This window comes from Nycticebus coucang, chromosome 1 (genome assembly GCF_027406575.1).
Source record: "Nycticebus coucang isolate mNycCou1 chromosome 1, mNycCou1.pri, whole genome shotgun sequence".
In the NCBI taxonomy this organism is placed as follows: domain Eukaryota; kingdom Metazoa; phylum Chordata; class Mammalia; order Primates; family Lorisidae; genus Nycticebus; species Nycticebus coucang.
This window is the reverse complement of record NC_069780.1, coordinates 109,084,728-109,111,389: the sequence shown is the minus strand read 5'-3', so window position 1 is coordinate 109,111,389 and position 26,662 is coordinate 109,084,728. Positions and strand designations below refer to the sequence as shown.

Below are 26,662 nucleotides of genomic sequence, written 5' to 3'. Positions count from 1 at the left end.
TAACTACCCTCTCTCACTGTTGGCATAAAAACACCTAACTCTTTTAACATCACAGACTTTTAGAAAAAACTTTACTGAAACTTTATATCTTGTGTCATAAATTTGTTCTGAAACAAAATAGTTATATAAAAAGTGAAAGACAAGACAATAACCCACCTGTATTAAATCCCAGCCTTATCTGTAATGTCAACTTATAAAATGAGACATAACTGTTTTACTAAACTAATCTGTTAAATGGGGCTAAGAGACTTGTCAAAGAGTATAGAATTATATACAGTAATTATTTACTCTAAAGCCTTAAGACTCAACAAAGATCACCTGTTGGCTCCACTAGAGAATTTGTGCAGTACCAAATGTTAATAGTATAACTGTAATACTGCATACTACTGTGCCTACTCTATATACTCTGCTGAGTTTGCTGCTGGCAGAAGCCAAGTGACCCACTTGCCTGGACTTAAAAAAGTGACATCTAGAGACAGTCAAAATGCCCTGCTCTGGCCACATACAGAGAACTGAATGGTCAATGCACGACTAAAGCCTGAGGAAACTCCTTGAGGGACTTGGCTTAATTGGACTTTTGAACTTTGGGAAAAAGGGTAGAAATGTCACAGGGAAATCATATTAGCCCACTACCATGATATTATTAAGGCCTGAGTAGAGAACCCAAGAAAAGTCATAGTCCCTAATACCTCAATGCTAAAATATCAGCACCTGCAGAAAAAAGCTGATATTAAAACCCTAAATCAACTCCTTAAACATTAAATCACCAGCAGGTCTATTAAAAAGTGTATAAAAGTGTATAGGTGTAATATAACCAGAAAAAAAAACTCCAAAGACAGTTAGACCTCCCTTCACAGGGTCTAAGAAAATATTAGTTTACCTCCTATGACTAAGTGGTAGCTTGAGTAAAAATCAAGGTGGCCCTGGTTAAAAATTAAATTAGAATTATATACATGTAAGTACTTAGAAAATAACTAAGACAGGTAATAATAGGTGGGGCTTTGCCCCCCCCCCGAATTCATGGGGTGAAATAAATGTGTAAGTGTACCCTTCTTCTCTGCTCCAACTTTTTCCCCTGACTATTAAGACTTTGGTACAATTTTTGCCTAGAGAAGGGATTAGAGTGTGCACTCCTTAGTCAAAGTAAAGCCATCCAAAATATTTAAAACTGCTTTGTTCATGACCTTGCTGAAACTCAGAGAGTTTATACCTGGAGATAAGAGTCTGACACATACCAATTATCAGCCCCTTCCCAGCAACACATATGAATCAAGGATGTGATTCCCCTTAAGACCAGTGCAGAATGTCATACCCAGCAAAAGGACCCCTAAAGACCCCTAACTGTCTCAGCCTGAGTCCCTTCACATCTCAACCCCCCACACACACCTCAGTTTAATTCCTCAAACAGGTTTCAGAATAGAATAAGGAAGTTCCCTGAGTTCCCAAGAACACCTAGCAACAGGTAACAATGGGAAAAACTTACCCCAACTCCCGAGCAATGGGTAAACAATGATGGAAAAAATAATCCACACAAAGTTCCCAGGCTACTGTACCATCCAAGCTGTCTCCATGCCAACTGTCACGATTTATGCCATGCAGTCACCATGCTGTAACTTCCTGAGCCAACTCATTGTAACTCCGCCCCAGCTAACTGGCTACATTCTGCTTTTGTTTTTGCTTGCTTGCGTGGCAACAACAAAGGTATAAAAGGCAACTTGCTTTTCTCTTTGGGGCCATTCACCTTTGGGCGGTGGCCCACCTGCGCAGGTGAAATAAATCACCATCTGATTTATACCAGAAATGGGGTACAAGTCTTTCTTTCAGGTGGCAAGCACTTAGAACAATGGAATATTATGCAGCCTTAAAGAAAGATGGAGACTTCACCTCTCTCATGTTTACATGGATGGAGCTGGAACATATTCTTCTTAGCCAAGTATCTCAAAAATGGAAGAAAAAGTATCCAATGTACTCAGCCCTACTATGAAACTAATTTATAGATTTCATATGAAAGCTATAACACAATTGTAACCTAAGAATATGGGGAAAGGGGAAAAGGAGTGGAGGGGAGCAGAGGGAGGAAGATGGGTGGGAGGAGGGCAACTGGTGGGACCACACCTACAATGCATCATACAAGGGCACATGTGAAACTTACTAAATGTTGAATATAAACGTCTTAACACAGTAAGTAAGAAAATGCCAGGAAGGCAATGTTAACCAATTTGATGAAAATATTTCAAATTGTATATAAAACCAGCACATAGTGCCCCATGATTACATTGATGTACACAGCTGTGATTTAATAATAAAAAAAAGTTTATGCATTGTGAATTTTAATCTTTTTGCATGACCAGACATTATTGGAACATAAATCATTTTGACTCCCCATACCAGGGTGATGGGATCTCATTCCTGCTCAGGCTTGTCTCCAACTCCTGAGCTCCAACAATTCACACATCTTTGCCTCCAAAAGTGCATAACTTGGATTTTTCTATCAAGTAAGTGTCTGTAACTATAACCATCCCCTTCTCTTTGCTTGTGACAACACCAAGTAAAGCGAAAATTTTTAACATTTCGCATAGTGTATTGCCCCACACCCTACTAAGAAGATGTTTAGAACAAATCTAAGACCTCTCTTAGTTTCTGGAACAATAGGCACTTAGGTACACACAGAAATTACTATACTTCACCTGACAGATTCTTATGCTAGTCAACAGAATCTCCCAGAAGTGCCTCTGATGCAGGCTCACAGGGCATTGTACTGATATTCTAGTGTGAGAAATTCTTGGCACTCAGGTTTGCCTAGGATTAGACATTATCTGCTGCTTCAAGATATCACCATTGGCACAAAGGAGAAAATTTTCCCATCACAACTTTCAGTACTTCTTGGCTGGCAATACCTCCTACTGCTGCAGCCAGTGGGACTAAGAACCCTCAGGCAGCCTAGGGCAGCCAGCCCATGATGTCAGCCTCCACTTCAAGTTTCTCCTCCAAGGTTTTACTTATTGATGTTGCTAGCTTGAATAGTTCTTCTGAAACTTTCTGTCATCTGATATTTGCTTATGGCTATAATTCTCCTGAAACTGGTTCAAAGCCAGCAAAGCTGGGTAATTGGTAAAGGTACCTCGGGTTTGCTGAAATCTGCAATAAGGCACTTTGGATGTTTTATTTGCCTTTCCAGTGGTTCAAAGCAAAATGTCTTAACAGTCTTCACTTGGACAGCTATGCCTCCAGGTAAATATGGTTTCAGGTCCAGAGTTTCATCAATGCTAAAAGAATATAGTGATACCACAGTTACTTGCTGGGCAGATCCATTTAAACCTATCATTCCATCAATTTCTCACAATGTTATGAGTTTTCTGTCTCAAATTTGTGAGGATGATTTTCAAGGCAAGTGACAATGCCAGGATTAGCTTGCATTATGTTTGAAATGGAAATTTCTTTTGGCTCTTTTGTTGTATCTAAAACTTCAAAATCATCATCAAAATCACAAAATAATTGTGACCAAATCCCATGTATATCTGCACTGATGAATTTAACCAGAGGACAGTGAGAACTGAAAAAGTTGTTGACCTTCTGCAATGCAAGTTTGACCTCAGTCAATAATACACTGTGGTATTTATCTAAGAGGGAGATATCTCTGGCCTCATCAAAAGAAATGGGAAGCGATGTCACAGGAGCATATGGATTTACTTCTGCAATAGGTTGGAGTACAGCATCAGCACTATTTCTGTTATTAAAAACATCATCTTCATAAAGAAATAATTTGGTTCCTAAATCCCATGCTTGCATTCTTCTCTATTATGAATTGTAAGCGCCTTGTTTCCTGCAAGAGCAAGATTCTTTGTAATTTCCAAATCAAGACTACCCATACCACTTAAGAAAATATGGAACTTGGCCATCTTCAGCATTGCTTTGTTTCTAAGGACGTACCTCTATAATGTATAATGCATCATCAATCTCCACTGATTCTGCTGACATGATGGGCAGACTTTTATTTGTACTTCCCATTCCCCAGGAAAAGTGGGGTGGGGGGAACAGCATGGATCCCACCATCAATCGTCACCTGAAAGGACAAAATTTTTTAATGAAGTCATCAAATACAGAAGTTAATGTCAATGTAAAAATTAAAAATTGAATGATATTAAATTAAAAATGAAAGGCAGTAAAAATTTTGAATACACAACAGAAAAGACAAGCTATTTTCCCTTAATTCCATCTCTATCAAACCAAGAAACAAGAAGTCAACACATTTTAACCAAAGGTGTTGAATTCCAAATATGATTGTTTTTCTCAATAAAAAACGGTAATTTAACAAAATTATCATACATTTCATTGTTCCTCTTATCTGGGCAACATTTTAGAGTGAAGGAGAAAGACTTAATTTCTGTCAAGGCCAGGCCAGTGCTTGATTCTTCTCTTGTAACTCCATCATCTACCACAGCATCTTTGCGAGAATGTTCAATAAATGCTCTGAGTGAAGAAAAAAAAAATGGTTGTGTGTGTATATATATATATATGCACATATATATTTGTATCTTTAAGCATCTAATTTTTATCACTATAGCTACTACCTGATCCAAACTAAAGTTATTGTGGCTGGAGTACAGTACAAACAAATGTGCAAACCCTACAAAGAAACACTCATAGGTAGTTGAAAATTGCTTGTTAAAGGCACATGTCATTTACATTGGTGGTTGTAGATGAATTTTAATAAGATTAATACTCATATTTGAAGGAAAGAGAATCCATACTATGTACTAGGCACTCAACACATGAAGATAGAGCCCTGTTAGCCTTGGTGTCTCATGTTCAATAGTCACTCTGTTACTCTTCTAGGTAGGATAAAATGCTCAATGTTTTCATGTTTAATTGTCCCTAAAACCAGAAAAAGGAAAAAGAAAACTTTTTCTCTTCTCTTCACCAGAGAATCTAAAATACAATAAATAAGTACTATAGTAATATTGTTTTAATAACAATGGGACTACTAAGATACTTTTTAGATATAAATGAAAATTTTCATTCTAAGGTAAGGATAAAAAGGATGAATATAAAAGGCAATTGTTAAAAACATGAATATCAAGTCAGATATAATTGTTCTTTCAATAAGATCTGAACATTTTAAAATTAACTAAAAATAGTCACAAACCCATATGGCTTTTAAGAGTATTTTGCTTAAAAATAACACATTACAGAATTAACCAAAGCATGTTTCTCTTACAGGTTAGTTTATCCAAGTACGTAAAGAATAAATCACAGTGTAGTTCCCACAACCAAAGAGTCAGGTTTTAATGACAGAGTCCACTGCCAGCAATGAATGTGCAGGGTAATCATAAAAAAAGTTGCAAATACAAATCCCAAACTGCTTCTTCTTTTTTTTTTTTTTTATTAAATCATAACTGTATACAATGATATGATTATGGGGCACCAAACTGCTTCTTATCAACTGAAAAGCCCTTTGTTGACCCTCAAGCATAAAGTAGGGCTTTGGCACATATTCAATAAATATGCTCCACATGTCTTGGGATGGAAGTGCCTTCTCAAGTGGTCCTGATGAACATAGTCTTATCATAGTGGGTTTTCTATTTCATTGGTAACATCTTCTTCATCATAACCCATTCAGACAACTGTTCAGAAAGAACATTCAAATCTGGAACTCAAGATGCAATGTAGCTATTCACTATAAATAATCCAGTGCATTCCTATAATTTAGTAACGTCTGTAGAAAGCCAATGTAGTACAGAGAAAAAGGAAATTAAGAATTATATTTAAAAGAGACCAGTAAGTGCTTTAGATATAAGTTTTATGAATCATTTTATCCATTTTTCTGAAAAATCTTCCTCATATCAATTAAAAAACAGCCATTTCTCTGCCTATACCTGTATCTTAACAGATATAATGATAATAATATGAAATAAAAGCCTACTTACTACCTTCCTTAAACATAGTCCAAAATGACAAAATTATTTTTATTCATGATTTGTACTATTGCAGGATACCAAGCAGGTATGAAGTTAATTGGGCGGGATGGTGTGAATGAAATGCCAGAACTGAACCACAGATACTCCTCTTTATGTGGTTCTAGGCATGTGAGAAGGAACAATACCTACTCAAAAAGCAAAACAACTGAAATATAAGGAGCGAAGTAGAGGAGCAGAAAGAAGAGAAGCTGAGGGCACTAGAATAATTAATGCTACAGGTCACAGACCTTTTTTCAATCCTTAAAATTAAAAAAAAAAAATGTATTTCCACCAGCAATGGCATTGCACCTTTTTTCTTCTCCTGTTTTTTACATGAATATTCTCTACGTATGTGGAGAGGCAAAAGGCTCAAAAAACTAAAGTAACTCAACACTTTAAGAAGTCTCTGTCATTTAAGGTAAAGGATTCAAAAGGTGATGGGCTGACAAAGTGTTTTTGCCTCCAGTGCTAAAAATGGTGCCACTCATTGGCTCTGGACGCTTGTCTTCCAGTTCTCCGTGGTCAGAAGTGATTCAGAATTATGAAATGACACCAGGCGAGGAAAGATTCCAGTCTCAGGGAGGTGTCCCAGTCCGGCCTCCCTGCGTACTATGGGGCGACCCAGGACAGCTGCGGAGTGAAGCAGGGGAGCAGGGCGGGAGGGGCGGGTACAGCGCAACCTCTGCTACAGCTGGCCCCGGCACCGCCCAGACCTGCAGGGACAGCTGATGTCCAAGTCAAGTGATGCCAGCTGGAAGAGTGAGTTCAAGTACATCCTTTAAAAATGTTTCAGTTGTGAAGCTTTCCTTTCTGTGTGAGCTCGTTGCATTCAACGTAAAATGATAATGGTAGGAGAAGTTAACATTTATATTACTATAAAGCTTTCCCCAACTGGACTGCGGGCACCTGACACACAGCCTTTTAATCTCTAAATTTGAGCGTGCTGTTTGAAATAAGAGGATATAAAAAGATAAATGGTCTCAGTTCATAAAACCCAGGACTGATTTTTTATGTTCATATTATAAGTGAATATCAAAAGTGTAGTTATCGTTTCTTTTGTCTGTTCTTGGAAAATCTGTAAGAAGCTAAAAACAACTTTTAATTCCTTAGATGGCTTCTTTGATTTGTCATGCCTCTCAAGGGGGCAGTTTAATTAAAGTACTTCTGATAAATTCAGATTAAGGAAGAAAAAAGCAAACAGAACAGAGGGTATTGATTATTCTTCACCTGAGAGAGAGTTATCATTAATGACAAAACACAAAATACAAATAAATTTAACAGAATTTCTAACTGACTTGGAATCATGGACAAGACATGACATACTGTTAACAAGACATACTCAATGGATATGGGTACTTCACATTTTATATTTCTTAGTAAATGGGGATTGTGGCTTGCAGGTTCTGGCTGCAGTTTAATGTCTAACTAGGACTGAATTAGAGAATATAGAATTTATAAATTTATTTTTTATACCATGGTAAACAAAACTGTAGCTTCTGGAGTCTAGCAGCTAGTTAAGTCCTGTCTTTGGTGCAGGATTTTAAAAAATTTAATAGTGTTCACATGAAACGTATCTGAGAGTACTGTTTTTAACTGTATAGAAAAAAATGCATGGATTACAGAAGAAATAAATTAAAATGAAGTAATGATATGAAGTAATATAAAAAGTAAATTGATTCTGTCATATTATGTATGCTTTCTTAGTGCATTATACAACTATACAATAAACAAACATAGGCAAGGAAGGTAACGATAATTTTATTTTATTTTATACTGTATAATTTATATACAAAATGTATGCATTTTAACTGTACTTTCAATTAATTTTTTTAAATGTATATTCATGAAAATTACACCCCATAAAGATACAGAATATTTCCATCACTAAAGAACCTTCATGTGTGTCCTTTTCCAATGAACTCATCTCACATATAGAAAACCATTTACATGATTTCTTTCACCATGACTTAGTTTTTCTGTTGTAAAACTTTATGTAATTAGAATAATACGGTATTTTAACTTTTGCATATGGCTTTTTTATTCAGGGTAATGATTAATCCATGTTTTTGCAAGAGAGGAATGTATTTCTGTGCAGTAATCTCTTGTATGACTATACATAATTTGTTTATTCTCTTGTTCAAAGATTTGAGTTGCTTTCAGTTTATTTCCAGCCTTATTAATGAAGCTGCCATTAACAATTCTGCACAAGTCATTTTGGTCACATATATGTTCCATGTTATACATACTGAATAAATGACTAGGAGTGAAACTGCTGGGTAGTTGTATTTTTAACTTTTAAAAGAAACTGCAAAAAGAGATTTCCAAAGGGGCAGGACCATCACAATCCCATCCGTAATGTCTAAAGGGATATTGTCAATTGTTCCTTTCCTTTGCAAACACTTTATACTGTCAGGAAAAAAACAAGTCATTCTTGTGGTTGTATAGTGGTAACTCTTGGTGGTTTTAATTTGCATGTCCAGGATAATTTAGGATGTTGAACTTTTTCATGTGCTTATTGGCAAATTACGCATCCATTTTAGGGAGATCTGTTCATTTCTTTTGCCTATTTCTTTTTTTTTTTTATTAAATCATAGCTGTGTACATCAATATGATCATGGGGCACCATACCCTTGTTTCATAGAATATATGACACATTTTCATCTCATTAGTTGACATATACCCTTGTAAGATGCACCACAGGTGTGATCCTTTCAATCCTCCTCCCTCTACCCACCTTCCCACCCACGCTTTTCCCCTTCCCCCTGTTCTTAGGTTGTAACTGGGTTATAGCTTTCATGTGAAGGTCCTAAGTTAGTTTCATAGTAGGGGTGAATACATTGGATATTTTTTCTTCCATTCTTGAGACACTTTACTGAGAAGAATATGTTCCAGTTCCATCCATGTAAATGTGAAAGAGGTAAAGTCTCCATCTTTCTTCAAGGCTGCATAGTATTCCATGGTGTACATATACCACAATTTGTTAATCCATTCGTGGATCGATGGGCACTTGGGTTTCTTCCATGATTTAGCAATTATGAATAGGGCTGCAATAAAGATTCTGGTACAAATATCTTTGTTATGATGTGGTTTTTGGTCTTCTGGAATTACAGGATTGAATGGCAGATCTATTTTTAGATCTCTAAGTGTTCTCCATATATCTTTCCAAAAGGAATGTATTAATTTGCATTCCCGCCAGCAGTGCAAAAGTGTTCCCTTTTCTCCACATCCACACCAACATCTCTGGTCTTGAGATTTTGTGATATAGGCTAGTCTCACTGGAGTTAGATGATATCTCAAAGTAGTTTTGATTTGCATTTCTCTGATGATTAAAGATGATGAGCATTTTTTCATATGTCTGAAGGCCATGCGCCTGTCTTCTTCGGAGAAGTTTCTTTTCAATTCTCTTGCCCAGCCTGTGATGGTCTCCCTTGTTCTTTTCTTGCTAATGCGTTTGAGTTCTCTATGGATTCTGGTTATTAAACCTTTGTTAGAGACATAACCAGCAAATATTTTCTCCCATTCTGTGGGCTGTTTGCTTGCTTTACTTACTGTGTTCTTGGCTGTGCAGAAGCTTTTTAGTTTGATCAAGTCCCAAAAGTGTATTTTTGAAGCTGCTTCAATCGCCCGGGGGGTCCTTCTCATAAAAAACTCACCCAACCCAATTTCTTCAAGTGTTTTCCCTGCACTCTCTTCTAGTATTTTTATAGTTTCATGTCTTAAGTTTAAGTCTTTAATCCACTAAGAGTCTATCTTGGTTAGTGGTGAAAGGTGTGGATCCAGTTTCAGTCTTCTACAGGTTGCCAGCCAGTTCACCCAGCACCATTTGTTAAATAGGGAATCTTTTCCCCACTGGATGTTTTTAATTGGCTTGTCAAAGATTAAATAACAGTAAGTAGCAGGGGTCATCTCTTGGTTCTCTATTCTGTTCCAGACATCTACTTCTCTGTTTTTGTGCTAATACCATGTAAAAAACAAAGATCATATGATCCTCTCAATCGATGCAGAAAAAGCTTTTGATAACATCCAACATCCCTTCTTGCCTATTTCTTTATTGTGTCATTTGTATTTTTATGGTTGAATTGTAAGAATTTGACAGATATATTTGTTATAGATATATTCTCATAGTTCTGGCTTGCTTTTTCATTTTTAAGTCTTTTAAAAACTCATTTTTAAATAGAAAAAATATATAAAATATAAAAATCTAATTTTTTTCCTCCTGATTAGTGCTTTTCTATCTGATGTAAGAAATGTTTACATAATCCAAATTCACAAAGATATTCATTTGTATTTCCTCTTAGAAGCCTAATATGTGTAGTTTTAATTGTCACATTTTGGTTCATAATCAATCTGAGAGCGGGTAGTATAAGACTCAGGTTGAGGTTAATGTTACTTTCATAGAGAAATCAAATTATTTTAGCACAGACAATAAGCTAAAAACAAAACAGACAATGAGAAAAAGGTAGTCACCCACCCTTTCACACCATGTTACCATGGCAACATATTGAACACCAATCAGCTGCATTTGTGTGTTCCATTTACGGACTCTCTAGTGTGTTCTTTTTTGCTATGTGTCTATCCTTATGCCAGTGCCACACTGTCTAGATTACTACAAAGCTATAACTTTACTTCTGTCTTTAAATTCTATGTACTTTTTATTTATTTTCCATTATTATACTAGGACTTTCTGCATTAAATAAAAGTGCTGATGGTAGACATTCTCACTTTGTTCCCAATCTTAGGGGAAAACAGTAAGCATTTTGACATTCATTTTGTTATAAGTTATTAATAATTTTCAGATACATTTGACCTGATGGATAACATCTTCTTTTCCCATGTAAAAATTCCTAGTTTATTGAATATGTGTTTCCTAAATGACTGTTTATTTTTGCAAAATGCTTTTTCTGCCTCCATTGAGACGATTATATAACTTTTCTACCTTATTCAAGTAATGTGGTAAAATACAGATATTAATTTTCTAATATTATATAAGTATCTCATTCCTGGGAAAGCCTATTTTTGCTCATGATGAGGTGCTCATTTTATATTTTGCAGTATTCAATTCACTAATATTTTGTGGAAAATAATAGTGAATAGTGTCTTTGTTCATTAAGTATGTAGGTCAGTGGTTGTTTTGTTTTTTTTTTTTTTTTCTGAGAAAGAGTCTCAAGCTGTCACCCTGGGAAGAGTGTCATGTCATCACAGCTCACAGCAACATTAAATTCTTTGGCTCAATTGATTCTCTTGCCTCAGCCTCCCAAGTAGCTAGGACTATAGATGCCTGCCTTAATGCCTGGTGATTTCTTAGTTGCAACTGTCATTGTTGCTCAGCAGACCTTGGCCAGTTTTGAACTCACCACCCTATGTGTATGTGAGGTTTTTCTTTATTTTAATATTCTTGTTGGGTTTTGGTATTAGTGCTATTCTGGCACCATAAAACAAGTTGAGAAGGAAGGATGAACAAAAACACTAATGTGGTTTTGACAAAGCAAACTGTATGTCATATTGGACATCCAATTCATTTTGTTGTGTTTTAATGGTTACATGCATTGAAAGTCCCAATTTTCAAAGGTATATTAAAGACATTCTTCCTTGTGTTAGGTCAATATAATCCAAATACCTCCTTTTCATTCTGGAGCAAATAAAGAGGTTGTTTTCTTTTTCATTTTTATAGTTAGGAAGTTCTGTGTTTTATAAGAATAAAAAGATACTTGAAATATGTCCAAAAACCAGTATTCTCATTCCTAAAAGCTACTGTGATTATATGAGGGAGAATCTCATTGGTTCAACTCAGGTTGTGTACCTGTTTCTGAATAAATCTTGTGGCCAGGGTCATGAATTTAGAGCTGAAGTGAGAGAGGAGGATCAAATGATCTACAAAAATCTCCAAAGATTCTCCAGGGAGGCACATTATAAAGCAATAATTTCTTAGTTTGGTTCCTTATATAAATAATATACCCATATATTTCTTTTTTTTTTACAGAACCATATTTATTACATAATCATAGTAATGTGATTTCAGGATCAAAGGGAAGGTCTGATTTTAGTTTTTCTGAGAATTCTCCATATTTCTTTCCATAACATTGTATTACTTTGCAATTCTACCAGCGCAAAAGTGTTTCATTCTCTCCATATCTATGCCAGCATCTCCAGTTGCAGAATGTTGTGATGTAGGCTATTAATACTTGGGTTACATGATACTCAGAATGGTTTTGCTATGCATTTTTCTGATGACTAAGGATGATGAGCATTTTTTATGTGTTTATCGGCCATTCATCTGTCATCTTCAGGGAAGTTTCTGTTCAAGTCTCTTGCCCACTTATGAACAGGGTTGTTTGCTCTTTTCTTATGGATTAATTTAGTTTTCTGTAGATTCTAGTATCCAGGCTTTTTTCAGATTTGTAGCATGCAAAAAACTTCTCCAATCCCCAAGGCTGTCTGTTTTCTTTGTTTGTGGAACTCTTAGCTATGCAGAAGCTTTTTAGCTTGATCAAATCCTATTTATTTAATTTTGGTGTTGCCACAATTGCCAGGGCTTCTTCATCATAAAATCTTTTCCCAGACCAATATTTGCAAGTGATTTCCCCACACTGTCTTCTAGGATTTTTATTATTTGACATTTTTTAAATTTAATTTTAATTTTTTATTTTTTTGAAGAGAAACTAATATTTATTCAGTGCCAATCATGTACAATTCTTTTAGCAGTTTCTTTCTCTTTTTAATTTACTTTTTATTAAATCATAACTGTATACATTATGGGGTACACTGTGATGATTTAATATACAATGTAGAATGCTTAAATCAAACTGACTAACATAGCCATCACCTCACTTATATTTGTGGTAAGACATTTGTAATTTACTCTTTTTTTTTTTTTTTTGCAGTTTTTGGCCAGGGCTGAGTTTGAACCCACCACCTCCAGCATATGGGGCTGGTGCCCTACTTTTTTGAGCCACAGGCACAGCCCGAAATTTACTCTTAATTGTTTTGAATTGTACCATTGCATTGTGTTCATTAGGTGAGATCACATAAAATGTCCTCCTTCCTCCCTCTACTTGTCCTCCTCCTCTTCTCCCCTCTCCTGCCTCTCCTTTCCTTCCTGCTGACCTATTATGTGTTTTATAATTCATACGAATGTGTAAGTGATTATATATTGGTTTTGTAATAGTATTGAGTACTTTGCATACCTTTTTTCCTATTCTTGAGATACTTTACTAAGAAGAATATGTTCTAGCTCCATCCAGATATACATAAAAGAGGCAAAGTCTCCGTCTTTTTATGGCTTCATAACAGTCCACGGTATACATATGCCACAGTTTTTAAATCCATTCATGAGTCGATGGGCACTTGGACTGCTTCCATGAATTGACAATTATGAATTGGGATGCAATAGAGATTCTGGTGCAATTGTTTTGTTGTAACATGATTTTTGTTCATCTAGGTAAATACCTAGTAATGAAATGACAATATCAAGTGGTAAGTAAACTTTTGGTTCCTTGAGAATTCTCCATACTTCTTTCAAAAAAGGCCACAATACTTTGCAATCCCACCAGCAGGTTACAAGTATTCACTTCTCTTCACATGCATACCAACATCCAGTTTTGTGATGTGGGTTAATCTTACTGGAGTTAGGTGATATCTCAAAGTGGTTTTTATTTGCATTTCTCTGATTATTAAAGATGATGAGCATTTTTTCATGTCTTTGCAGGCCATGCACCTGTCTTCTTTGAAAAATTTCTGTTCAAATCTCCTGCCCACAAAGAAATGGGGGTGTTTGTCCTTTTCTTATTGATTAATTTGAGTTCTCTGTAGATTCTAGTTATCACACCTTTGTCAGAACCATAACACACAAAAATATTCTCTCATTCTGACGGCTGTCTGAGAATCTGCTTAGTGAGATTGCACAAGCTGGTTCTGTCTTGTAGTCAGCCAGCCTCTATCCAATCCTAATGAGTTGTGTTATTAGGTTGAAATATTAATTGTGGCATTAGGCTGGCAGTGATAGAAGCAACTTTGGTGTCTGCTGTCCACCAGAGATAGTGGGAGATGGAGAATCTGTCCCTCCCCACTAGACAACAAGCATAGCTCAACTTCAGAGGATCCCCAGGTGGACCACCCATGTCAAGAGTTCTAATCCACTTTTCCTTTTAGCTGTACAATCATAGCTAAACAGAGAGAGTTCAAAGGGTCTCCTGTCACCCAACAGTAGGAATCCACAGTCATTTACATCCTGCAAATCTGAGGGGCTAGGTCCTAGTCCCCTCACGTGAGCAACAGAGTCAGGATGGTGTGTCTGCCAAAGTCAGTCCAGGGACACCAGTGCCCCCGCCCCTGCCATGCACCATCACCAGCAACCCCATGAGGCTAAAGCCTGGTCCCTTCTGGTGAGTGAGGAAGCCAGAAAAGTTCACCTATCATAGTCATAATAGGGGTGCCCACACTATTTCCCTGTGAATCCCTCTCTCCTGCACATCCCTCACTCCCCCCTTACACCCTGATTCCACAGGTGTCACTGTTTCCATGCAGTTGTCCAGCAGGCCACACAATGCCCAGGCCTCTCAGGGAATAGCCAAACACTCTGGGCTCTGTAGGAGTCAGACCTTCAGACAGCCTGGCGAGGGGTTAAGGGTGTATTGGAAGTTCAGGATTGTGGGGGAAAATATTGGTTCAATTGGATGTCAGGCAGAATGATGCCTAGGCTCACAATTGGGACGACCCTGTAGAAGGAGGCCCAGTGTTTCTCAACTCTCTCCCATGGAGCAAAATGAGAAGTTCTATTATTCCCTGCTCACTTGCACAGATCTCACAGCGAGCCTCCCCCTTGGGGGAGGGTTTCTCTTTTTATTGGCAATGGGCTTTGAACTTGGAATTTGTTTTCTTGGATTCTCTTTCTTGGAATCACACCTTGCCTCAGGAGAGATGATGTGCACTTGTCTATCTCCTTTCTAAGTTCAGCTCCCCAACTTCGGCTTCACTGAGTCCATTTCTCTCCAGTATCTCTCCCTCTGGACAGGAGTCTCTGGTAAAAGCTGCCTCAAGTTGGTAAATTCCTTCCTCCTCTTGTTTTATATCTAAATTTAAATATTTTATTCAGAAAGAATCAATGTTTATCAATGGTGAGAGCTATGAGTCCAGTTTCTGTCTTCTCCATGTGGCTAACCAGTTCTCTCAATACCATTTATTAAACAGGAATTCTTTCGTGCATGCTTTTGGTCAGTTTATCAAAGATCAAATGACAATATGTGACTGGGTTCATTTCTAGATTTTCTATTCTATTTCCTAGATCTATATCTCTATTTTTTGCCAATACCATGTTGTGTTGATGACTATAGACTTGTAGTAGAACCTGAAGTCTGGTAATGAGATGCCTCCATATTTGTTTTTATTTCTAGGAACTTCGTTCGCTATTCAGAATTTTTCTGGTTCCATATGAAAAGAAGTACTATCTAAATTCTTCAAAGTATGACATTGGTGCTTTGATGTGCCTTGCATGAAATTTATAGATGGCTTTGGGTAGATTGGACATTTAAATGATGTTTATTCATACCCGGTATGATATGCTCTTTCATTTTTTCTTCCATGTCTTCTGCTATTTCTTTTTCTTCAGGGATTCATAGTTCTCTCACTCTTTTTTTTATTAACTCATATATACATAGATCATGAATACACTTATGTCTTTGTGAAATTCAATGTGTTGATTATTTGTACAAACTGGAGTGCTTAAATTCTACTAATTAACATGGCTTTCACCTCATTTACTTAATCACAGTGTTAAGACATTTGTGTTCTATATTTGATAGACTTGAATTGTACCCTTGAAATATGCTCCATAGGTGTGGTCCCACCATTAAAATTTCCTCTATCATACCACTTCCTTCCTTTCCCATCCCCCTCCCTCCTTCATCCTGGGCTATATTTGTAATTCATCTTTCATATGAAAGTGTGAGTGATTATAAATTGGTTTCATAGTAGTACTTAGTACTTTGGACCTTTTTTTTTCCATTCCTGAGATACTTTTCTAAGACGAATATTTTCCAGCTCCATAAACATAAAAGAGGTAAACATAAAAGAGGTAAAGTCTCCATCTTTTTTAATGCTTCATAACATTCCACAATATACTAATACCATAATTTATTAATCCATTTATGGATAAATGGGCACTTGGGCTTCTTCCATGCCTTGGCAATTATGAATTGAGATGCAATGAACAATCTGGTGCCAATATTTTTGTTTCCAAGTGATTTTTGGTCTTTTGGATGCACACCTAGTAGAGAAATTGCAGGATAAAATGGCAGGTCCACATTTAAATCCTTGAGTATTAACCAAACTTCTTTCCAAAAGGAATGTACTAGCTTGAATTCCCACCAGCAGTGCAGAAGTGTTCCTATTTCTCCACATCCATGCCAACATCTGTAGTTTTGGGATTTTGTGATGTGGGCTACTCTTACTGGAGTTAGATGATATCACAAAGTGGTTTTGGTTTGCATTTCTCTTATGATTAGAGATGATGAGAATTTTTTTTAATTTATTTTTGGGGATTCATTGAGAGTACAATAATCCAGGTTATCACTGATTGTATTTGTTAGGTAAAGTCCCTCTTGCAATCTTGTCTTGCCCCTAAAAGGTGTGGCACACACCAAGGCCCCACCCCACCCCTCCTTCCATCTCTCTTCTCTTCTTTTCCCCAAACTGTGATATATGTACACCATGGAATACTATTCAGCCATTAAAAAAAAATGGAGACTTTACATCCATCATATTAACTTGGATGGAAGTGAAAGACATTATTCTTAGTAAAGCATCACAAGAGTGGAGAAGCAGGAATCCTATGTACTCAATTTTGATATGAGGACAATTAATGACAATTAAGATCATGGTGGGGGTAGGGGAAGAGGAGAGCAGAGAGGGAAAGGATGATGACCATTTTTTCATGTGTCTGTAGAGTGCACCTGTCTTCTTTAGAGAATCTTCTGTTCATGTCCCTTGCCAACAGTGTAATGGTGTTACTTGTTCTTTTCTTATTAATAAGTTTGAGTTCCCTGTGGATTCTGGTTATTAGGCCTTTATTGGAAATATAACCTGCAAAAATCCTCTCCCATTCTGAGGGCTGTCTACTTACTTTACATGCTGTGTTCCTGGCAGTGAAGAAGCATTTTACTTTGATCAGATCCCAGTAATTTATTTTTGATGTTGCTGAAATTGCCTGAGGGGTCCTCCTCATAAAGTATTATTTCAGGCCAATTTATTCAAGTGTTTCCCCTGCACTCTCTTTGAGGACTTTAATAGTTTCATGTCTTCAGTTTAAGTCCTTTAACCAGTGAGAGCCAATTTTTGTTAGAGGAGAAAGGTGTATGTCTAGTTTCAGTCTTCCACATGTTGCCAGTCAATTCACCCAGCACCATTTGTTCAATAGGGAATCTTTCCTGCAATTCATATATTTGATAGGCTTATCAAAAGTCAAATGACCATAAGTGTCTGGGTTTATCTCTTGCTTTTCAATTATGTTCCACACCTCTACCTCTCAATTTATGTGCCAGTACCATGCTGTTTTGTTTTGTTTTGTTATTTTTTTATTTTTTATTTTTTTTTAATTTTTATTAAATCATAGCTGTGTACATTAAAATGCTATGAAAGCTATGTTAAATAGTGTGATGAAAATGTGTCAAACTATCTATGAACCAAGTGTATGGTGCTCCATGCTGTTTTGATCACTATAGATTTATAGTATAGTCTGAAGTCTGGTAGTGTGATTCCTCCTGATTTGTTTCTATTTCTGAGTAATGTCTTGCCTATTTGAGGTTTTTTCTGTTTCTATATAAAATGAAGTACTAATTTTTCCAGATCTTTGAAGTATGACAGAGGTGCTTTAATAGGGATCGCATTAAATCTGTAGATTGCTTTGGGTAGTATAGACATTTTAACAATGTTTATTCTTCCCAGCCATGAGCATATATTTTTCCATTTGTTACCATCTTCAGCTATTTTTTTTCTGAGAGTTTCATAGTTCACTTTATAGAGATCTTTCATGTCCTTTGTTAGGTACTCTTCCAGATATTTCATCTTCTTTGTCACTATTGTAAATGAAATAGATCCTTGATTGTTTTTTCCCCTTGACTATTGTTGATATATATAAAGAATACAGATCTGTGAGTATTATTTTGTATCCTGAGACAGTGCTATATTACTTAATCACTTCTAGGAGTTTTGTAGTTGAGACCCTGGGGTTTTCCAGATATATTATCATATCATCTGCGAAGTGTGACAGTTTGATCACCTCTGATCCTACTTGGATCCCCTTGATCGCCTTCTCTTGCCTGAATTCGATGGCTAAGGCTTCCATTACAATGTTAAAAAGCAGTGTAGGCAATGGGAAGCATTTTCTGCTTCCTGATCTGAGTGGAAATGATTTCAATTTTACTCTATTTAATATGATATTGGCTGTGGGTTTGCTCTAGATGGCCTCTATCAGTTTAAGACATGTTCCATCTATGCCTATTTTTGTAAGCATTCTGATCAAGAAAGGATGCTATATAGCATCAAAAGCTTTTTCTGCATCAATGGAGACAATCATACTGTCTTTGTTTTTTATTTTATTTATGTGATGTATTATATTTACATATTTACATATATTGAACCATCCTTGGTACCCTGTGATGAAACCCACCTGGTCATGATATATCGTTTGTTTGATGTGTTGTTGCATTCTGTTTACTAGAATCTTATTGAATAATTTTACATCAGTATTCATTTGAGATACTGGTCTATAATTTTCTTTTCTTGTTGGTTCTTTTCCTGGTTTGGGGATCAGAGTGATATTTGCTTCACTCAATGTGTTGGGAAGTATTCCTTCTTTTTCTTTTTTCTTTCTTTTTTTTTTATTAAATCATAGCTGTGTACAGTAATGTGATTATGGGGCACCATACACTAGTTTCATAGGCTGTTTGACACATTTTCGTCACACTGGTTAACATAGCCTTCCTGGCATTTTCTTAGTTATTGTGCTAAGACATTTACATTCCACATTTACCAAGTTTCACATATACCCTTGTAATATGCACCGCAGGTGTAATCCCACCAATCCCCCTCCCTCTCCCACCTCCCCCCTCCCTCCCCTCCCTTTCCCACTTCCCCCTGTTCTTAGGTTGTAATTGGGTTATAGCTTTCATGTGAAAGCCATAAATTAGTTTCATAGTAGGACTGAGTACAATGGATACTTTTTCTTCCATTCTTGGGATACTTTACTAAGAAGAATATGTTCTAGCTCCATCCATATAAACATAAAAGAGGTAAAGTCTCCATCTTTCTTTAAGGCTGCATAATATTCCATGGTGTACATATACCACAATTTATTAATCCATTTGTGGGTCGATGGGCACTTGGGCTTTTTCCATGACTTAGTAATTATGAATAAGGCTGCAATAAACATTCTGATACAAATATCTTTGTTGCGATGTGATTTTTGGTCTTCTGGGTATATGCCTACTAGAGGAATTATAGGATTGAATGGCAGATCTATTTTCACATCTCTAAGTGTTCGCCAAACATCTTTCCAGAAGGAATGTATTAATTTGCATTCCCACCAGAAGTGTAGAAGTGTTCTCTTTTCTCCATATCCACGCCATCTCTGGTCTTGGGATTTTGTGATATAGGCTAGTCTTACTGGAGTTAGATGGTGTCTCACAGTAGTTTTGATTTGCATTTCTCTGATGATTAAAGATGATGAGCATTTTTTCATATGTCTGTAGGCTGCGCACCTGTCTTCTTCAGAGAAGTTTCTCTTCAAATCCCTTGCCCAGCCTGTGATGGGATCACTTGTTCTTTTCTTGCTTATATGTTTGAGTTCTCTGTGGATTCTGGTTATTAAACCTTTGTAGGAGACATAACCTGCAAATATCTTCTCCCATTATGAGGGCTGTTTGCTTGATTTACTTACTGTGTTTTTGGCTGTTCAGAAGCTTTTTAGTTTGATCAGGTCCCAGTAGTGTATTTTGGAAGCTGCTTCAATTGTCTGGGGTGTCCTCCTCAAAAAATACTCACCCAGGCCGGTTTCTTGAAGGGTTTTCCCTGCACTCTCTTCTAATATTTTTATAGTTTCATGTCTTAAGTTTAAATCTTTAATCCAGTGAGAGTCTATCTTAGTTAATGGTGAAAGGTGTGGGTCCAGTTTCAGTCTTCCCACAGCCAATATCATATTGAATGGAGTTAAATTGAAATCATTTCCACTCAGATCAGGAACCAGACAAGACATCCCATTGTCTCCATTGCTCTTTAACATTGTAATGGAAGTTTTAGCCACCAGAATTAGGGAAGAAAAGGCAATCAAGGGTATCCATATAGGGTCAGAAGAGATCAAACTTTTGCTCTTCATAGATGATATGATTGTATATCTGGAAAACACTAGGGATTCTACTACAAAACTCTTAGAAGTGATCAAAGAATACAGCAGTGTCTCAGGTTACAATATCAACATTCATAAATTGGTAGCCTTTATATATACCAATACCAGTCAAGTTGAAAAAACAGTTAAGGACTATATCCCATTCACAGTAGTGCCAAAGAAGATGAAATATTTGGGAGTTTATCTAACAAAGGACGTGAAAGATCTCTATAAAGAGAACTATGAAACTCTAAGAAAAGAAATAGCTGAAAATGTTAACAAAGAGAAAAACATGGCTGGGAAGAATCAACATTTTTTTAAATGTCCATACTACCCAAAGCAATATATAATTTTAACTCAATCCCTATTAAAGTTCCACTGTCATACTTTAAAGATCTTGAAAAAACAATACTTTGTTTTATACGGAATCAGAAAAAAACCTCAAATAGCCAAGACATTACTCAGAAATAAAAACAAAGCAGGAGGAATCATGCTACTAGACCTCAGACTATACTACAAATCGATAGTGATCAAAAAAGCATGGTACTGACACAAAAACAGAGAAGTAGATGTCTGAAACAGAATAGAGAACGAAGAGATGAATCCAGCTACTTACCATTATTTAATCTTTGACAAGCCAATTAAAAACATTCAGTGGGGAAAGATTCCCTATTTAACAAATGGTGCTGGGTGAACTGGCTGGCAACCTGCAGAAGACAGAAACTGTTCCTTCTTTTTCTATGTTTTGGAAAAGTTAAGTAATATAGGTACTAGCTCATCTTTAAAGGTTTGGTAGAATTCTGTTGTGAAGCCATCTGGTCCCTGGCTCTTTTGGGGGGGGAAGATTTCTAAGGATTATATAGCAGAACAATAAATCAAAAAGTTGGTTTTTTGAAAAGGTCACCAAAATAAATAAACTTTTGGCCACACTAACCAGAAATGAAAGAGTAAACTCTCTAATTTCATCAATCGGAAATGAGAAAGGCCAAATAATGACAGACTCCTCAGAAATTCAAAAAAAATCCTTAATGAATATTTAAAAAACATCTATTCTCAGAAGTATGAAAATCTGAAGACCAATACTTGGAAACACATAACCTTGCAAGACTTAGCCAGAAAGAAGTGGAAATGTTGAATAAGCCTGTATCAAGTTCTGAATTAGCATCATAGTTCTTTTAACAGAGATCTTTCACATCCTTTGTTAGACATATTCCCAGGTATTTGACTTTCTTTGGAGAAACTGTAAAATGTAGAGAGTCTTTGATTTTATTGTCACCTTGACTGTTATTAGGATATATGAAGGCTGCTGACTTATGGACATTGATTTTGTATCCTTAAATGTTGCTGTATTATTTGATCACTTCTAAGAGCTTCATAGTTTAATCCTTGGGGTTTTCCAGGTAGAAGATCATGTCATTCACAAGGAAAAAGAGTTATAGTTGTCTGCAATTGGACTATTGTAACTATTTTAAGATGCGGTAAAGAAAAAAAGCTGATGGGAAGATGGATCAAGATGGCAAAGTAGAAACATCTGCTTACTAACCACTTACAGTGAAACAGAAAAAAGAAAAATCTAGCCACCTTTGGCTGGGGTAACCTACCTACAGACATCATTATGGTGGCACAGGGAAGCAGTGGTGGACAACAGGAGCCAATGAGGAGGTCTAGAGTTGAAGAAAACTAACACAGAAGGCAAGGACCTGGGTACAGACAGGAACTGGATATCCAGCTAACTCACTAAGGACTAGAGACAGAAAAGGGTTGTCCTGCAGTTTTTTGATTTTGTGCACTGGAAGGCTTAAACAAGTCAATGGACTCAAACAGCATCCAACTTCCTGGGTGATTACTGGGTGGGTGGAGCTCCGATCAGTTTTGGTGCCACCGTTTCTGGAAGGCCATGCCAGAGGAATGGTCCACAGACTCTCAGTGCATGGTTGGCTCTGGTTCATCTGCTGAACTTGGGCAATTATCCTTGGGGTGAGCTGAGCAGTTCCGGTACCCTCAGGAAGGCTACTTAGTTATCAGGGGGCGCTATATGTTATACCTCCTAAGAAATCTGGCAAAATGTTCAAGACCCTAATATCACAGGGACTGAATGCTGATGAAGTGACCAGGTCCTGACTGAGAGCAAATAAGTCTGGGAAACAGAATGAGATCTCCCCTGTAAGTAGTCCTTAGCTTCTGAACTGCAAAGCCAGTGTGTGTATTCTACATCTACTAAAACCACAACATCACCTGGTGCCCAGGCAATGTATTGCTAAAGGTATATATGTATGAAATCTTTCACTTTTTTCTCCTTTTCTCAATTTGTTTCTCAGTTTGTTTGTTTTATTTTTCCTGCTTTTTTGTTGTGGTGGTTTTTGTTGTTTTTGGTTTGTTTGTTTACTTTTTTGGCTTGGTTTCATTTTTACTTTCTTCTCTAGCCAAGATTCCTCCATTTTTGCTGTGGTTTTCAGACACTTTTATTCTTTCTTTTTATTTCTCTCCTTTTTATATCTTTTGATAGAGGTTTTCCTACTTTTCTTATCTTTCCCACATAAATTTCTCATACAACAACTAAGATATTCCCTTTTATCCCATTTTTCTTTCTTTAACTTAGATAATAGTATTTTTAAATTTTCTTCATCAATTTTTATTTCTTTTTCTGTGTTCTGGGGTGTCATAGCATTGGGCTGATTTTTGGGTCACAGAATTGCTTTGGCTAAAAGAGGTCACATGCTTACAGTCTAGGATTTCCTTCTAGATGTGGCCTTTGGAAAGATGGCATTGGTAGGCCCTGATGAGTACATGCTGCTAATTTTCTTTTCTTTTTTTCTATATTTGGCAGAGAAGGAGTTTTGCTTTTCCTCAAGCTGGTAAAGTGTTCCTGACTTCAAGGGATGCACCCAGGCTAGTTCCCCAAAGTCTTAGTTTGTGAGTGTGGGCCCATGTCCCCCACCAAACACCACTATTTGGCCTGTTACTCTCTTTCTATCCTTCTCTACTTTCTTCAGTTTTTTGCAACACCCCTTTTCTTTTTTTCATTTTCTGTTTTTTCTGATTTTCTAACCGTTTCTGTATCAAAGTTTACTTGGTCTACTGTGTTCTCATAGTCACCCAAAGATTTTGACACACTATTTGATGAATTTTTACTATCTGTGCATCAGTTCTGCTCATTACTGGCCACCCCAAGCTCTCTTCATCACTGATGTTTTCTCTCCCTCAGATAAAAAGTTTAATCTATTTTCAAACTGTCATTTGTTTCATGGCTTTATACTCAAAAATTTGAAATAAAATGTCCCTGATTTTACTTCCACTCTTACCTACTTTGACAAGAAATTTAGTATTTGTTCATTGTTATAATTCAAGCTCAGACATTCTGGAAATGGCACACAAAAACACATAATAACAATAATAAATGCCATTCAGCAAGAGACTGCAACACATTTACACAAACACATCTGTGAGACACTGATATACAAAGGTTATGACATCTTACTGAGTTGTTTGTACAGTGCTGCCACCATAAGTGTCCTATGGCAAGCTTGCGAACTTAATTGTCAGACATTGTACATTGTCATAAGTACAGTTAAAAACAATAAATTTGCATACTCAGAAAATAAGGAAAGATAACATACAAACAGAATGGGGGAAATATTTGCCACACATATATCTGATAAGGGTCAATTATGCAAAATATATAAAGAACTAGTAAAACTCAGAACCAAAAGTGCATACTACTAATTAAAAATGTGCATGGATTTGAAAAGTCATCTCTCCACAGAAGATACACTAATTGCCAAGATGTATATGAAAAGATGCTCAATTAGCCATTAGGGAAATGCAAAGAAAAAGCACAAATACATGCCACTTTGCACATACAAGACAGATACAATCTTTGGGAAAAAAGAAAGCAACAAGTATTAGCAAAGATATGAAGACAGTGTAACCCTTATACATTTCTGGCAGGTAAATTGTGCCAGCTATAATGAAACCAAGTTTGACCTGTCTTCCACTTACCACCTGACACAGCATTCCCACTCCTGGGTATATTTCACAAATAAATTTTAAGAATTCAAACAAATAAATGTACATAGCAGCTCAATACACTACAGTCAAAAGAAGAAAATAATAAAAATATACATCAATGGATGAATGGAAAAACATGTTTTATTATACAGTGGAATATTATTCACCCATAAAAAGCAATGGAGCAAGGTAACATTAAGCCATAAAATCCAAGAGTAAAAAAGTGAGGAAGTAATAAGGGGAAGAAGACAGAAATAAAGGGAGAATAGAAGAAAAAGAAGGAAGGAAGATATAAAACCAAGGATTACAGGAAGGAAACATCTCAGAAACATCCTAGGCTGTGATATGAATGATGGTAATGAACCAGCTTTCAAATCATGTGAATGAACCATCTTTGATATTGAAAATCTCATTGCTATTCTTGTGAAAGCAGGACAGCAAAGGTAGAAGTGAGGGCTCATTGTCACGGTAGCAGGTTATTGCCCATTTTCAACTCAGTCATTGAGATATCTTTGCTCTGTGTCTGGATGTTTACCAGCATTTTAGGTACTGTAGTTGAGGTAAAGCAGATGTCATCCCAGTACAGGTTGGAAAGGAAGAAGTACATGGGGGTGTGCCGGTGGAAGTCAGAGCAGATGGCGTGGATGATGAGCAGGTTCCCGAACAACATGACCAAGGACATGAATAGGAACAGCCCACAGAGAAGAGGCTGCAGTTTGGGACCTTCTGAGAGACCCAAGAGTAGAAACTGTGATACTTCTGTGTAGTTTTCTGCTTCCATGTAGCTGGCATGTGCTGGAGAAGGAGGCAAATGGAGTATCTCATGAAAACCCAACTGGTACCTCAGCTAGTTACCACACTATAGTGTCACCCTTGGATAGATATCCAAAGAGTGAGATTCATCCAGCCAAGTGGTAGATCATTTATATTTGAAATGTGAGTTGTTCAGACTTCCTTCCATTTAGCAGCAATCTCTTTATTTATCATCTATTCACTAGATTTAATTCTCATATCTGAACCTATATGCATTAACTAATTTCTTCTTTGATAGAATATTTCCATATTATTGCAAATATATCTCATCTTTCCCTGATTAACCCTCTATACTTCCTTCATTCCAATGGGTCTAGAATAGTGATTAGCACATGGATTTTCAACTCAACCCTTTTTCTGACTTGATATTTCATATTGTGAAAGTTACCTCTTTTTGTCTTTTTTTAATATCATAATTAGTATTCCCTCATGTGTGAAGTTTGAAACTAAATTTGAATAGTCTCAATAAATAGTATTTGTAATCATTATTATTAAAATTTTCCATTTAGGATAATTATTTGGGGTGTTTTTTTGTTTGTTTGTTTTTGTTTCTTTGAGACAAAGTCTCCCCCTGTCAAACTCAGTAGACTGTTATGGTATCATCATAGCTCACAGAAATCTCAAACTCCTGAGCTTAACTGATTCTCTTGCCACAGCCTCACAAGTAGCCAGGACTAGAGGTGCTGCCAATACACACAGCTAGTTTTTTTCTAATTGTAGTAACTCTGTTTAATCAGGGGAGTAAGTAACAGATAACTTTCTAGGCTGAGAGAACAGAATGCTACATTGCACATTGCTCAGTGGGCTTCATTATGGGGACTTGAGGGATAGTGATTTGGAAAGCAGGGGATGAGGGTCAGGAGAGCTAAGGTGTGAGCCCCACAGTGAGTATCCTGTGATGTACTTTATGTCTGTAATTTTATTTTTCTTTGTGGGTCTGAGGCTGGGACTATTTTTTCTCGTTATTGTTCTTTCCAGAGATATAGATAAACTTTATGCCTGTCAGATTGTATGAGGTCAACAGATGCAAATGTTGCTTATGACACCAAATGTATCAACAATAACACACAAAAAGAAATAGTGAAGCTCATCACATGCCTGAATATAGACTCAAAATGGAATAGTAAGGTTAAATAAAATGCATTCATTTCCATTTTAAAGGAATAATGAATGATGACCAAGTAATACTTATTTTAGGAAAAGTTCATGGTAGGATGTTTGTTAAAATAGTACATCTTTGCATAGGTCTATAAAAAGATTCATGATCCTGAAGTAAAATATATATATATATATATATATATATTTGACAATATGCAATTGCCAGTTCTGTGTTTGCAGCCAGGGCAGAGAATCTCCAGACACACATACAGAAGAAGGACAACTTCTTAACTCAGTACTTAGGAAAGAGTGGTGGTTTGAAAACCACAGCCTGCAAGATATTATGCATTAACATACTAGAATGTTTGTGTAAAATTTATGATTAGGTGAAGGCAGACTACTCCAATACAAA

General features: G+C 36.5%; 1 pseudogene; it reads right to left on the bottom strand.

Annotated features, from left to right (window-relative positions):
* Positions 1–2,940: 2,940 nt before the first annotated feature.
* On the bottom strand, positions 2,941–4,053 carry LOC128590870 (ubiquitin-like modifier-activating enzyme 6; annotated as a pseudogene).
* Positions 4,054–26,662: the final 22,609 nt, after the last annotated feature.